At 45.8% G+C, this 16333-nt stretch overlaps 1 long non-coding RNA gene across 4 annotated transcripts in view; it reads right to left on the reverse strand.

Annotated features, from left to right (window-relative positions):
• LOC144216141 (uncharacterized) overlaps positions 1 to 10214 on the reverse strand; it is a 13201-nt gene extending 2987 nt beyond the window's left edge. The window contains exons 1-4 of one of the 4 annotated variants that reach the window (XR_013330575.1): positions 10131 to 10214; positions 9710 to 9839; positions 6322 to 6451; positions 3980 to 4300 (exon numbers count right to left, since the gene is read on the reverse strand). This is a non-coding gene — a long non-coding RNA (uncharacterized LOC144216141). Of the gene's footprint in view, positions 1 to 3979; positions 4301 to 6321; positions 6452 to 9709; positions 9982 to 10130 lie in introns of those variants that run through there. The other 3 variants (XR_013330574.1, XR_013330573.1, XR_013330576.1) reach the window with 3 other exon arrangements.
• Positions 10215 to 16333: the final 6119 nt, after the last annotated feature.

The raw sequence follows: 16333 nt of genomic DNA on the forward strand, positions 1-16333 counted from the left end.
CAGAGCCTGGAGCCTGTTTCAGTCTGGGACTCCCTCTCTCTCTGACCCTCCCCTGCTCACGCTGTCTCTCTCTCTCTCCTAGAAATAAATAAAACATTTAAAAAAAAAATTAAAAACAAAAATTTCTTTACATTTATTTATTTTTGAGAGACAGAGAGAATCAAGAGCACAAGTGGGGGAGGGGCAGAGAGGGAAGGAGACACAGAATCCCAGGCAGGTACCAGGCTCCAAGCTGTCAGCACAGAGCCCGACATGGGGCTCAAACTCACAGACTATGAGATCATGACCTGAGCCAAAGTCAGACGTTCAACCGACAGCCACCCAGGCTCCCTCTGCCCCCCGTGTATTTTTAAACGAAGTCTTTGAAATAGGTCACAGGAATATCTTTCTTATATCTAGACACAGCGTTTTTAGTGAAAATTAGTTATTGATGAGTTGAAATCACTTGTCTCTGGTTCTGATGTTCAAAGTGCACAGTCCAGTTGGGAAAATTAGCTTAAAATCACACACGCAGAACCCACCATGGAGTTGGGGCTGGAGGCTCCTCGAGGCAGTATTTGGGTCTCCTTTATGCTTGAATCCCCAGCACTAAGTGCCGTGCTTGGTACATTGTAGGTGCTCAATAAAGTTTGCTGGACAAATAATGAAAGAATGGACAAACTGGGGTGCCTGGGTGGCTCAGCTGGTTGAGTGTTCAACTCTTGATTCTGGCTTGGGTCATGATCCCGAGGTCATGGGATTGAGCCCTACATCAAGCTCAGAGCTGAGCATGGAGCCTACTTTGGATTCTCTCCCTCTCTCTCTCTTTCTGCCCTTCTCCCCCACCCTCTTGCTCTCTCTCTAAATTAAAAAAATATATATTAAAAAAAAGAAATGCAAGTGGTTAAAAAAGAGAACTAACAAATAAGCAAGTTAAATTTCTGGTTCTCCAAACTTTCCATGGGAATAGAAAAGTACCCTCATGGGGCGTCTGGGTGGCCCAGTTGGTTAAGCGTCCGACTTCAGCTCAGGTTATGACCTCACAGTCCGTGAGTTTGAGCCCTGCGCCGGGCTCTGTGCTTACAGTTGAGCCTGGAGCCTGCTTCCGATTTTCTCTCTCTCTCTCTATCCCTCCCCCACTTGCTCTCTGTCTCTCAAAATATGATAAAGACATAAAAAAAATTTTAAAAAAAAAGGAAGGTACCCTCACATGGAAACAGAAATTCATGCTTTCTGAAGTTGTGTCTCCCAAACTTTATGGGCTGGGGGCTACTTTTGGTGAGACCAAAAAATCAATCAACCAGCCAAAAAGAAAACCAAACACCCTTTCAGACTTTTCCATCCATTTCTGGTAGCCACTGCAAAGCTTATTTCCATGTCTGCAGGGGCATCCTTGAACTTCAGTGGATGACTCGGGAAGGCACCCCTGCACCCCGCTACTTCCTTCAGAAATGCTGGCTGCTGTCTTTTGTTCACTCCAGAGGCTAGCTGGTCAGGTTCTCTCCTTTTGGGGGCCAACCTTTGGCAAAGCCCACATCTAAGTTTCTTGTCTTGATGGAGTTGCACCTACTATGGTGTTCCCATGAAGAAAAAAACCAAATACTTGTTTCCTTGTTGACATTTTATTTGTTTATCTTTGGGAGAGCACAAGTTGGGGGATGGGGACAGGCAGAGAGAAGGGGACAGAGGGTCCAAAGCAGGCTCTGCACAGACAGGCTGACAGCAGCGAGCCCGACGCGGGGCTTGAACTCACAAACCTTAAGATCATGACCTGAGCAGAAGTCAGACACTCAACCAACTGAGCCACCCAGGTGCTCTGCTTGCTGACATTTTAAACAATGCCTCTTTAATGAAGGCTTTGCCTTTATCTCATTAGGCTCTCTGCCAGCCTGGCTTCTGATTACATTTCCCCATGAAGTGGTGGAGGGTGCTTCAGCGTGCATGCTGCTTGAAAGATGGCCATTCAGACAGCCATGTGCTGTAAAATGATTTTGTGCATGTGGCCCGCTAGTAGGGAAAGGCTTTCCAGCAGAGTATGTGTGTCCGCCCTGACACAACACCATGCTGGGGCATGAATATGTATGTTTTAAGGAAGGAGCAACAGTTGAGAATGAACGTAAGACATAGCCTGGGCACCCTCCCAATGCCTCTAATCACATCACTAACCCCCCTTTAGGCGAGCTCAGTTCTCATTTTCGGAGGTGAAACTGGCATCTGAAGACATGTTTTTGAGATGTGAACACTGAGGTCTCTATGTAAGAATCGGCAATAAAACATCTTTATATTGACCACATTTTCTTTCCCAGAGACATGAGAAAAGAACATGACTTGCCTCGTAGGTCTGAAGAACACTCCGCTTCCTTTCTTAAAACCTTCCATGGCGTTTTTCTACCTTTTATTTTGAGTTAAAGAAGGATGGATACCTTTGTCCCAGAGCCAGGAAGACTGTGTGCCCTGTATCTTTCACACAGCAGCTACGTGTCACAAAAAAGAAGTATTTTTTTTGTTTTGTTTTTTTTATGTGCTTTTTCCTGTGGCATTTAAAAAATCTGCACTGGACTTCGCCACATTCATTTTTTCCATCCCCAAAAGCACCACTGTGAGTTGGTGAGAGGAAAAACATTAACTTCACTTAAGCCTGGAGAGAGGTCAGTGGGCATGTCCGGAATCACACAGTGACTCAGAATACCTGCCTGAACACCTTCTTAATCAGTCTGAAGGCTGGCCATTCACACAGCAGGAGATATTTACTCATTCTGGAAGTCTCTGAGGCTGTGTTTCTAAATGGTCAACATCTAGCTTAAGGAAGGAAAATCATTTCATTTTTACTCAAGTCAACAAAATGAAAATAAATTACATTCAATAAAGTTTGTAGAGAGGTTCTCTCACGATAAATCTATAGTTGGTTATTATTAGACTAGAAAAGTCCACTTGAAAGATGTTTCGGGGAACCTGGGTGGCTCAGTCGGTTAAGCGTCTGACTCTTGATTTCGGCTCAGGTCATGGTTGTGAGATGGAGCCCCATGTCGGGCTCTGAGCTGAGCCATGGAGTCTGCTTGGGATTCTCTCTCTCCTTCACTCTCTGCTCCTCCCCCACTTTCTCTCTCTCAAAATAAACAATAAACATTTTATTTTAAATGCTGTATCAAGTTTTTGAAGGTGATTTCATGGCATGTGCTTGCACCCTCATGACCGACCCCCCGTCCCCATTCCACTGGTGCCACTGTGAGCAAAACAACCCAAGTGGCAAGACCCACCTCTGAGCCTACCTGACATTTTACAATTTTTTTTATGTGTGGGTGAAAGCTGACTTTCCCAGTATCTGGAAATCTCCCTTTACCTAGATGCATGTACTCCAAAGTGTTAGAGAATTAAGAGAAAACAAAAAGCCACAGCCAGCAGTCTGAGATACCAACTTTAGGCCAGTTTCATGTCATTAATCAACTCATGGAAATTATTGGTTCTAAATTTAAAGTCTGCCCTTTTAGGGAGCCTCTGTGGCTCAGATGGTTAAGCGTCCAGCTTCGGCTTGGGTCATGATCTCACGGTTTGTGGGTTTGGGCCCCGCGTCGGGCTCTGCGCTGACAGCTCTGAGCCTGAACTGCTTCGGATTCTGTGCGTGTGTATGTGTCTCTCTCTGACCCTCTCCTGCTCACTCTCTGTCTCTCAAAAATAAAAACATTAAAAAAAATTTTTTTTAAGTCTGCCCTCTTCCATTCCGCTGTGGCTGACATCCCAGTTTTCTCCGAATTTGTACTTGAGGTAGGACACAGCAATTCTCCTGTCCCTGCTTTACCCTTTGCAGGCTAAACAACCCGAGTTCCTTTAACTATCCAATCTTTTTCTAGCTCCCTCCCCTGCCTGCTGTAGGATGCCTCCCTGAGCCTGCTGCGACTTTCCCCCATCAGGTTTTCGGGGGTTCTGGAAATCCACCCACACCAGCAGCCCTCGCGCTCCAAAACAAAAACAAGACAACTCACACACATTCCCTCAGACTCACAGGAGAAGTGGCTCCTCTTCCCAGGGCTGGCACGTGTCATTGATTTCATACGTTTTAGTACACGTAGTCATCTGTGGGTTTCTTCGGCCATTTAATTGAGCAAATTAAATTCTAAGATAGTCCAAAGTTTAGTAACGTAACCAGAAGACTCTTAGCCACCGAATATGGCAATGAAATGAAAACCTGTCTTTCAAGACTTTGGCCGGGACAATGACCAAAGAAGAAAATCCCCGGGGTCCTTTGCAACATGGCCACTTAACGTTGCTCGGGGGAGACGTGTGGGTTTCCTCTAGCTGATGATAATCACAAGAGTTGGTCCTACTGGGTACAAAAAAGGGAGCTTTAAGGAAAAGTTTCTTTACAAGTTGAAAGTAAAAGAAGCTAGGCTGATAAGAATTTCAATAGATTTTAGATAGGAAAAATGATAGATACTGGTTTCAGTTATTAAGAAGCATGAGCTTACGCCTTTTGATCCCTTAATTAAAGTTCGTGTTCAAAAAATATGTTCAAACACAACCTTTAACAGCTCAGTTTCTAAAACAGGATCATAAAAGCAGGAGAGAGAACAGATCGGTATGTATCTGTACTACAGGAGAAATCTTATCACTAATTACTAAAGGGAAGGGCGGGAGTCCCAGTGTGCCTGGCAAAGATTTTACTGAAGCGGTACTGGGGTGGGGGTGGCGGCCATGAAAATGTCATCAAAGGGAATGAAAGCCCAGGCATGATTTAAAAAAAAAAAAAAACAGCATTCAGAGCAGTGGAGCCAAATGTNGGAATTTCTAGGTTGGGCACCTCATGGGTAGTTAATTTTTATGAAACCAATTAGTTCACAGCTTCCTACTTCCTTACGAATTTTCACACAGTGATATAAATTGACAAACTTTTCTTGTCAAGGAAAGGCAAGATAATATTTTACCTCTTAAATGCCTTTTTGTATATAAGAGCTAAAGATATTTTTTTCTTTTTTTTTTTTTTTTTTTTTTGTCTGTGAAGTTGCATCTGTCTGGTTCCCTTTCCTGATGCCCTCTGAGCCCCACATCTCTCTTCTGTTGTCTCTACCATTAGCCTAAAATAAGACACCCAAGCTTTGGTGTGCGTTCAGGTGTTCCAATCACTAAATGTCAGTTGAGTGAGGGGAAACACCAGTTAAAACAAAAGTAGAGGGGCGCCTGGGTGGCTCAGTCAGTTGAGCTTCTGACTTCGGCGCAGGTCATGATCTCGTGGTTTGTGAGTCCAAGCCCCAAGCTGGGCTCTGTGCTGACAGCTCAGAGCCTGGAGCCTGCTTTGGATTCTGCGTCTCCCTCTCTGCACCTTCACCGCTCGCACTCTGTTTCTCTGTCTCAAAACTGAATAAACATTAAAGAAAATTAAAAAAAAAAAGGAAGATTTCTCACAGTTGTTATTGTGACTTGTCCAGATCCAGGTTCAGACTTTTCACCCTTATCCCACATGCCCTCTCAATCTTCTCCCCTTGGGGGGGCTGGGAGAACCAGAAAGGAATGCAGCGCCTAATCTCTTTTCTTTCCGGTTCTCTAAGTAAACCTTGGGCTCTGGTTGGACTGTGTGACTGTATGTGAATATCGTGATGTCTGCATTCTCATTAGATCAGAGCAGTCAGATCTTATGGTTTTTACAACTCCAAGTGCTCTGATGGGTAGTTCCATCTAGTACTGACCACTTTCCATGGTACACACGCGCAGACTCTCAAATTAAAATGTAGCAGTTTGAATTTGTGCTAAGCACAGCAACCCGAGTGCTTTTTAGAGTGAGCCTTGGCCATTCATGGCACTTTAAAACTACCTGTGTATTCACTAGTTGTGTGACTAAAGATTAATGCTATGTCCACAATAAATTGCTTATCTTGGGGCCACCAGGGTGGCTCAGTCAGTTGAGCGTGCAACTTCAGCTCAGGTCATGATCCCACAGTTTGCAAACTCAAGTCCCACATTGGGCTTGCGACTGTCAGTGCAGAGCCCACTTTGGATCCCTCTTCTCTGCCCCTGCCCCGTTGGCGCGCTCTCTCTCTCTAAAAAATAAACCATTAAAAAATAAAATAAAATAATAAATTGCTTATCTTGTACTCACTGCAAAAAGTGAAATACTTGGTGTTTGAATTTGTTTCCCAAAGAATTTCCATTAACCTAGTTCATATTTCTCAACAGGAAATCATATAGACTTGGAAGATGATAAAAGACATGCAAAGAGCCAAAGACCAGAACAGACAGAGAGGTCAAATATATAAATATACCCACGCGAAGAGATAGAAATAAGATATTTGAGGGGCGCCTGGGTGGCTGAGTCGGTTAAGCGTCCGACTTTCGCTTAGGTCATGATCTCACCATTTGTGGGTTCGAGCCCCACGTCGGGCTCTGTACTGACTGCCAGCTCAGAGCCTGGAGCCAATTTCAGAGTCTGTATCTCCCTCTCTCTCTGACCCTCCCTTGCTCACGCTGTCTCTCTCTCTCTCTCCTAGAAATAAATAAAAAATAAAAAAATAAAAAAATAAAAAGAAATAAGATATTTGAGGGGCATTTTCACAAAAAGTTGCGTCTTTAGAGAAGAAGTTAAAATTACACTTTTTGCGGCACCTGGGTGGCTCAGTCAGTTAAGCGTACGACTTCAGCTCAGGTTATGACTTCAAGGTTTGCAGGTTCAAGCCTCACACTGGGCTCTGTGCTGTTAGCTCAGAGCCTGGGGCCTGCTTCAGATTCTGTCTCCCTGTCTCTCTTCCCCTCCTCCGCTCGTGCTCTGTTTCTGTCTCTCAAAAATGAATAAACATTAAAGAATTTTTAACAAAAAAATAAAATTAGACTTCTTTACCTGAATTTTCAGATGTAACTCACTTTGCAGAGTATTTAGAAAAACTGAAATCTGGGGCTCCTGGGTAGCTTAGTCGGTTAAGTGTCCGACTTTCGCTTAGGTCATGATCTCGCGGTTCGTGGGTTTGAGCCCCGCGTCGGGCTCTGTGCTGACTGCCAGCTCAGAGCCTGGAGCCTGTTTCAGAGTCTGTGACTCCCTCTCTCTCTGACCCTCCCCTGTTCACGCTGTCTCTCTCTCCTAGAAATAAATAAAACATTAAAAAAAAAAACCTGAAATCCTCTCTCATTTTTATGAATAAAACTGGACTTGTATTTAAAAATAAAAAGAGCTTAAGAAGAATGCGGCAAAACATACGTCACCCCAATCACACGCAGAAAGGTAAGATGATCTTGGGGCACCTAGGAGGCTCAGTTGGTTAAGTGTCCAACTTTGGCTCAGGTTATGACCTCAGAGTTTGTGGGTTCAAGCCCTGCATTGGGCTGTCTGCTGTCACCAGCACAGAGCCCAGTTTGGATCCTCTGTCCCCCCTCTCTCTGCCCCTCCCCTGCTCACTCTCTCTGCTTAAAAATAAACATAAAAAAATTAAATTAAAAAAATAAAGGTAAAATTGTCTTTTACTGATAAATTATTAAAAGTACTGCTCAAAGTAAGTTATGGAATATGCATGCAAAGTAGTTATTTTTATATTTGATGTAATAGCAGCAATGCTTCCAAAGAAAGGCAATATTGCAAAAGAACAAAACAAATGAGAGACTGCGGAGTCACTTAGGTTTATCAAGTGTTCCCTTAATATTCTGTGAGAAGAGGATACACAAGCTGCATTTAAAAAAAAATTAACCGATTGCACATGTTCGCACAGTTGTGAGTTCGAGCCCTGAATCAGGTTCCCTGCGGTCAGTGCAGAGCCTGCATCTCTCTCTCAAAAATACACATTAAAAAAATGTATATATAACCTAGTGTAGACATTTCTGGCATTTGGAAACAAATGACTGGTCCTGGTTAAAGCCTAGAGGAGATGCAGACGCTTTGATTCAAAATGCAGTCGGCTAACAGAGATTCTGTCTGGCACAGAGAAAATTGCCACAGGCCAGGACTGGTGTAGACCAGCGCTGGGAAAGAAGTCCATCTGGCAGGGAACTACGGTAGGAGTCACAACAAACAAGCCTGCAGCACATTTCAGGAGACAGCAATCAAATACAGAAGTCCAAACAGGTTGTTTGCATGGCCTCTCTTCCCCATGTGGGCAGGGATTTTTACATTTTGTGCATGGTCACATCCCCAGCTTCTGCGACAGTTCCTGGCTCAACCATTCGATGGCTGAATGAACATCAGCCAAGTGACAGAAGATAGATTTGTCAAAGAAAATTAAATCCCACAAATACCTAAAGAACACCTGCACAGTGCAAGGTTAAGTGGCCACTTACAGTGCAGACGTAACAGATAGGAGGCCCCGCAATGAGACATGCAAATGCTGGATGACAGGCTGGTGATGGGATCGACTCGCTGAATCTGTCAAGATCAATTTCTGAAAATCAAGCTTTGTGGCTTTAACGATCCAAACATTAGGTATAGACCTAGCATGTCTAAATCACCTATGAGTTTAATCATCCTAATAAAAAGATGAGCACGGGGTAAAGTGGTTTGTCGGGGGCAGAACTAGAACACTCGGGTGCACAGGGCAGACAAGCACCTGAGGAATGAAGGCGGGGTGGGGAGGAGTGGATAAGGTGAGAGATGCAGACTGTCCTACCTTAGGAACTGCTGGGCTCCAGCCAACTGGGCTCCAGCCAACAAATACCCCCCCCCCCAGCCAGGTGTCATATTTCAAAGAAAAGCCAAAAGTCCAGCTTTGCAAGTGGAAATATGCTGGTTTTAAAATATAGATAACTAATTCAAAGGTTTAAAACATACCCGGAAAAACACACACACAGGTCTGGAAAACATGGAGGCCCATGGAGCTCCAGCCTGCAGTCTCAGGTCTAGAGTGTACAAATCACAGGGAGATAAGCTTCACACAGTCACTGAGATATTATTTCGCGTAAAATGTCCCCACATTGAGCTTACAAGAAGCTATATCCTATCAGTACTGTTGGTTTGATTTGATAAAACCTGCATTGCCTCCATCTTTAGATTTTATACGGTGTATCAGATGTGGCCCGAAGGCCAAATTTTTGTACATTGAATTGGACCTTATTAACTCACCATCTAGCGATGATTAACCTTCTCATTTCAGTTTGGGAGTGACCATTAACTGGCATTAGCCAATTTAAAATTTATGATCCCCTGGCTTTTCAGCTCATTTTAAAGGAAAATGGAGTAAAATCTCTGGGGGGAGAAGAGCCTTCAGTTTCAGTAAGAACCCCACCCGCATCGGCTTCGTAATAACTGCCCTCGGAGATTTCCGAAGTAGAACTTCTCGGCACCGGAGCACTGAGGCTGCTTCCCCCACACAAAGACGTAATAATGAGTGATTTACCACGCAGGACTTGAGGTTCCAATTCAGCCAACTTGACCAGAACTGAGTTTTCCCCTCCCTAGTATTATTTGATGATTTTACCATGTTAATTTCCAAATGGCTATGAACAAGCCAATGAGTTTCTGTTGTTTCTAACATCTATTTCCCAGGTCTACCTAATACTCGACTCTTTTCAATACTCGCATCGCCTTAGGGGATATTTTCTGATCTATTTTACAGCAGGGTTAAAAAGAGCACTCTCCCTCGGTGCCTTTATTTTTGCAACGCGTAAGCATTTATTTCAGGTTATCAAGCGAGGCCACGTGAACCAAGGCAGAAACCATCATTAAATCAAGTTAATACAATGTCAAAACGTCACCAGGCTAACGATGTTAAACGTAGTGTAGACGCCCGCCCGAGCATCAGTGTGAACGGATAAAAAAGGCACTTACGAGGATGACTCGCAAAGATTCCTAGTTTCAAGACCCAACAAAAAGCCTCCGGGAAGTGAAGTCGGCAGGTTCTAATTTCACTTATTTTCATGGCTGTGTGTGCTTTTTTAATTGCTATTGTAGTTTTCCACTGTGAAAGCAAAGCGCGTCGGAGGAGTCGGGTGGATTTTGAGCAGAAAAGCCGCCCCTCTCCCGGAAGTCTGACGGAGCGGAGTTCCCGGAGGCGCGCGGCCCGGCCACCCCTGCCCCGGGGGGCGTCGCGCTGGGCGGGGCCGGGGGGCCGGGTGGGGCTCGGGNNNNCCTCCTTTCCCCCCTCTCCCTGCCTCTCCTCTCCTTCCCTCACTTCTTCCCAGCCCTTCCTCCTCCCCCTCCCCCTCTTCTTACTCCTCCTTCCTGTCTCCCCCTCTTCCTCACCCCGTACCTCCTCTTTCCCTCACTTCTTCCCTCTCGCATCTCCTCCTCCCTCACTTCCTGCTTCTCATCCCCTCCTACAGCCATGTCTTCCTTCCTCCGCCTCTGCACCCTCCCACCACCTCTTCCCTCCTCCCCCTCACTTCTGCCACCTACTTCCTTTACTTTTCCCCCGCCCGCCTCTGTCCCTACCCCTCTTCCTACTGCCTTGCCCTCTTCCAGCCCCCCCACATCTGTCACCTCCACCCCTCACCTCTTCCTCCTCCTCCTCTTCCCGTCTTCAACGCCCCCTTCTATCCTCGTCTCCCCTCCCCCCCTTTTTCCCTTCACCCCACTCTTCCCCCAGGACTCCCATCTCCTCTCTCACATCTTCTCCTCCCACCACTTCCGCCCACCCCCCCCATCTCCTCCTTCCTCTCACCTCCCACCCCTTCCCCACAGGGTAGCCAGTGGCTCCTCATTTCCACAGATTTGGGTTGAGTGTGGTTTCAGGCCTTCAGGCGAGAATACAGCGTAGAAAGCTTTTGCAGCCCCCCATGCCCCGCAGGGGGGGTTCCTGCTTTCAGCTCCCCTCCCCGCTGTCCCGCTGTCCCCCGGAAAGCCCTGCTCTCTATCAGCCCCAGCCCCAAGGGCAGCGCCCTCCGCTGTTCTTATCAATTTAGGGATGATTCTGCTCTTGAAGTTTAGCACAGATAAAAAAAGCACACTAGTACTTTTTACTGGAAAGAGGAAAAGAAGGGCTCAGCGGGGACTGGGAGAGAGGCCAGAGAACTGGGGAGCAAGCTGGTGCTGGTGTGCTGGTAGATAGGGCCCCTTAGAGCAGAATTTCCTATCGGGACACCTGCACAGGGTTAGGCAGATGGAAAGATAAGGTGGCCTGGACCACAGAGTTCCAGGGAAGGAAAGAGTGTGCTATTTCTGCTGCTAGAATTAATGGCCACTCAGTCTAGTTTCCCACACCCCCACACTCACCACAAGTTCAGTAAATCACATGGGTCCATTATTCTCATTTTGGCACATTCGGACACTGAGGCCTGGATAGACTAAGTGATTTGGCTGTGACCACATAGCTCTTGGTGACTGTCCCAGGACTCAGACTCCTATCTGTCTGACTCCCAAACCCCCAACCAGACTCGTAGCTGGTGGCTAAGACAGATGGTTCTGCTTTCACGCAGATTGAACTGACACCTGGCTTGGAGGACAGTCAGGGAGATTAGCGTACCTGTCCACAGTTCTTCCAGACTGTCTCACACTGGACAAAAATCTGTGCATCTTTACCCCTCAGGGTGTCCCTGAGGCCTTTCATTAGCAGGAATCTCCGAATTCCTAGACCCTCCCCCAGAGTGGGGACTTAAGGAGCTATTGTCTCTAGTTAACTCAAATCTCCTTGTGGCCCACTGGGGAAAGTCCTCGGGCCCTAGGCTGGTATGCCAATGCGAAATTACCGGACTGTCCGAAAGGAGTTTTAACTAGCCCCCGTAATTCCCATTCTGCTACAAAATGAATCTACAGTAGTGAGGAGGGGGAGACCAACAAGGGGAGGTAAACTTGGGAGTTTAATGGGGCCCTTGCAACACATCCCGAAATCTCTGCGTGACTATGAGGAACACGCTGGGAAAAACTGGGATTCTTGGTCCCTATGGTATGTTACAGGGTGACTTCCTCAGGAGACTAAGGAGATGGGTGCCGGGGGTGGGGCTGGCGATGGGATATTTGTGGTTCAGCGTGTGTGTCTGTTCCTTTCCTGTTTATCCCCAGCAAATATAAAACACACCTGTTTCTGTCAGGCTCCTCAGATGGTTTCTTTTCAGAAGGTTTCGAGATACCACTAAGGATGTTTTTTGCTTCGGTTGCGTTTTCATTCCTACTTGATATCTCTGTACGCTCAGGCGTCACCAGAACACACCCTCCTCGTCCTCACCCACAATGAGAGAAAGTCTTGACAAGCCCAGCCTTCTAAGAAAGTCAGTGGGAAGGCTCGTTCTCAAATAGAATGTTCTACACACGTTCCAACTGAGTGCAGAGGGAATTGGTGTTTAAAACTCCGTGTCATGGAATAATACCTCAGGGTGCCATCCGATGGTTCGTTTATCTCTACACCGTGTACGGCTGCCATATTGATAAATAAATCCCCCACAGGAGTGCTAGGAAGTTATCCTCCTGGTTACCCTTTCTCCATGTTGATAAGAACGGAAGCCACCAAAGGGAGCCTGACACCCCAGCCTTGTTTTTTGGTTGGGGGGGAGGCAGTAGACCAGGGGCCCCTTAGGCAGACAGCCCAGGGAAGAGAGAAAACAGCTGTAACGACCCGCTCTGGGAGCAGTGGTGAATCCCCGCTGTGGAAGGGGCCTCTGGTTCCAGGCTCCACGGCAGAACCGGCCCATTTCCTCCAGGGTGGCCGGCTAGCCCTCATCTTTTTGTCGCGCCAGCCTCCATGGTGGAAGACAAAACTGAGGCTTCCTCCTCCTACAGGGACCTGAAGTCCTACTCTCCCAGTATAGAGGAGGGAGTCGTGGACACCCTTTAGAGTAGACACCATCCCTGCTCTCGTTCCTAGGGAATCCGGGGGCAAGTCCAGGCTGATGGCTTCTTGGCCTTTTGGCTAAGATCAAGTGCAGGCTGATGTGCTCCGCGAGACACAATGGGCATGTGTTTGCCATTTGACTGAGGCCGGCTCCAAACAACGCTTGGATCCCAGGTCTGGCTCCTGGGCTAGGGAGCCTCAGGCCCTTTGCAATGGCAGACCAGTGAGGGAGGTACTCTGGGGCTTCCAGCACCTCTTAAATCATCCCTGAGAGAGAGCCACTTACTTCCGCGCGCTCAGGCTGCCGCTGGCTGTGTCACGAGAAGATGAACTACAAGTAATAAAATCAAGATGAAGTTCTGCGTAAATCTTTCCAGCTCACAAAGATTGTAGAGAGTTGAAGATGAAAGGCATACTAAAGACTATCTAGTTCTAACTCGTCATCCCGTGGCTGCCAAACCTAAGGCCCAAAGAAGGGGTGTCAATGAACCCACAGTCCACCCGCGGCAGGAGGGCTTCCCACGGCTGTCACGCTGCGCCCTTACTGCCCTGATAGTCCCACGGCATCTTTTGACTTTCGAAAAACAGTTAAGGAGAAACCAGTCTTCCAGGATCTTCACCTCCCTCTGCGTTTATGGTTTCCAGCTGCTAAAAATTGGCGCTGTTAAAAGTGGGTCGTCCTGCCTGTCATTGAGGGTCAGGGCTCTGGGGAGTGCTGATCTGGAGGCGCAGAGGACAGGCAGGTGATTGGAAACATAATTGCCAGTCTTCTCCCTGGCGCCTGGGGACTTCTGTCACTCAGGTCCCTGGGCCTGTTGCCCTCGGCAAATACTAACTCACAGAGTCCTCCGCCAACTCCAGTCATCTGTACATTTGCCCTCTGGGGGTGGAAAGCTGGAGGAAACATTTCCTCATCTTAGTTGGCCTCAGACGGAAAGCTGTTTTTGCCTGATGCAAGCCCTCAGAGAGCAAATGCATATTTAGGACCTATGGCTTTCTTCAGGACCCTTTCCTGGACCCGCTGTAGAGGGGGAACAACAAAACAAAACCTCACAAGATGCTTCATTTAAGAGGTTTTGGGTGCTGGGAATCCGCCTGAGGTGGCTCAAGCAGCCAGGGAAATGTGTGCGTAAAAGAGTGTCTCCTGAAGCTCAAGGACAAATGGCCTTCTCTAAGGAAGAGATTAGCTGCAGGTGACAGGCTGGCCCAGGAGAGAGTATGATGGGCCCAGCCAGGGTCAGGTGCACAGCCTGATCCCATCAAGGTAGCCACAGGTGGGACCTCTGCCGCGTGACTGGCTGCCACACAGGTCTTCCAGATGGAAGAATGACGGGCGGTAGGCAGACGTTTATAAAGTGTGACTATCCTGGGTTTCAATCAAATTAGCTATCAATATAGAAAAAGTGGACTGGTGCAGGCGGGAGTGTTGAGGAATGATTCAGACACTGCAGCCTAATTTCTGGAGTGAAAAATGGTCTCGCTTAGAGTTGTATCTTTTTAGATAGCAGTTTCCTATATGATGCAGCTCCTATCCTCTGGGCACTATTAGGAAAGCCCATCAAACAAACATCTTAATCTTTTTTTTTTTTAATGTTTATTTATTCTTGAGAGAGAGAGAGAGCCCACAAGCAGGGGAGGGGCACTGAAAGAGAGGGAGACACAGAATCTGAAGCAGGCTCCAGGCTCCGAGCTGGCAGCACAGAGCCCAACCTGGCCCTCGAACTCAGTGAACTGTGAGATAGTGACCTGAGCCAAAGTCAGATGCTTAACTGACTGAGCCACCCAGATGCCCGACACGTCTTAATCTTTTATGTGCCTATCCTATGTATTTTCATCCTGTTGACATACACTAGCTTAGATAGATATGAAAATGAAATAAAGGTATACTTTTAAACTCTTGTTTACTTAAATAAATATATGCACACATACATATGTTTTTAAAAACCCCACCTTTTCCCAAAAAGGATGGGAAGCAACTTCTAATAAAAACACAGAAGAAACGTGACCAAAAGCCATTAGCACTAAAAAATAAAAAATTAAAAAAAAAAAGTAAAAGCCATTGTAGTAAACAGGTTGCAGATGAGCAGAGTGACAGAGGATGGACAGACTAGAATTCCTGGCCTGAACTGATTAGTAAACCTCATTCTGAACGTTCGAATATTCAAGGCAAAGAAGAAAATGTTATGAATCAAATTGCTCTTATTGTTTAAAATTTTTTTTTAATGTTTATTTTTGAGAGAGAGACAGCATGAGCAGGGGAGGGGCAAAGAGAGGGAGACACAGAATCCGAAGCAGACTCCAGGCTCTGAGCTGTCAGCACAGAACCAGATGCGGGGCTTGAACACATGAACTACGAGATCATGACCTGACCCAGAGTCAGACACTCAACCGACTGAGCCACCCAAGCGCCCTGAAATTGCTCTTATTATTTAAACGGTGTAAACCTCTAGACTAGTTCTAAATACAGTCTAAATACAGTCCAGGGACTATTGTCCTGAAAACCCTTTCAGTGAGTCTGCAGATCAAAACTCATTGTTGTAATAATACAAAGGTGTTGTTTGCATCTTTCATTCCCATTGTGTCACGAGTTTTTAGAAGCTACACGTCAGGTAATATCACCACAGGGAGAATGCAGAAGCAAATATGTGAATCTAGCTTCTACCAAGCCAGACAGACATTGGAGAGATTAGCAAAAAATTAAAACTATGTCACTCCTCACTAATTTATTTTTTTTCAAAATGTTCATTTTATTTTTGAGAGAGAGAGAGAATGTACTAGCCAGGGAGGGGCAAAGAGAGACGACAGAGGATCCAAAGCAGGGTCTGTGCTGATAGCAATCAGCCAACGCCGACATGGGGCTCAAACCCACGAACTGTGGGATCATGACCTGAAGTGGGACACTTAACCAAATGAACCACCCAGGTGGCTCCCCATCACTAATTTATTTCTGTTTTGGAAATTTATTTTCATAAAACATTAATTATGTTGGCATATGATGGATTTATTGCTATTATTTTAAATGAATTAGTAAGTAGTTAATTTTTGTTTTAATTTCTAATATGGTAAATATTATAAATATAGTCCAGATAAATAAAAACTCTTTAGGGTTCTTAACAACTTTTTAAAAGTGTAAAGGGATTCTGCGACTAAAAATTTCAAGAACTGCTAATCAAGAATATTACTATTATTTATGCATCTGAGATGGTAATTTTTGCCCCAAAAGTTCCTTTCTAGAAGGCAGGGGTCATGGCTACATTTGATCCCATGCAAAATTAAAATCATTTTATGAACAGATGAAGTCCTTTTTGTACACATACATTCCTTTATTCCTCATTATACCTGTTCAAGAAATATTTATTGAGAACCCGGGAAGTATATTCCAGGTACTATGCCTGACTCTGTGAAGATAGTGAAAGGTAAGACAAACATGACCCCTGTCCTCACAGAGATCTGTGAGCTCATTTGCAAAGAAGAAACAATGAAGGCTTGAAAATAATCCAGGATCAATGTAAAACTATATGGAAATTGCTTTTGTTTATAGTCACATAAAGTACTAATTAAAAATATATATATACTAGGGCCAACTGAGTGGCTTAGTCGGTTGAGTGTCTGACTTCAGGAGTGTCTGAGATCAGGTCATGATCTGAAGGTTTGTGACTTCAAGCCCCACATGAGGCTCGTTGCTGTCA

The sequence above is a fragment of the Crocuta crocuta genome, unplaced genomic scaffold (assembly GCF_008692635.1).
Source record: "Crocuta crocuta isolate KB4526 unplaced genomic scaffold, BGI_CrCroc_1.0 scaffold258, whole genome shotgun sequence".
Lineage (NCBI taxonomy): Eukaryota > Metazoa > Chordata > Mammalia > Carnivora > Hyaenidae > Crocuta > Crocuta crocuta.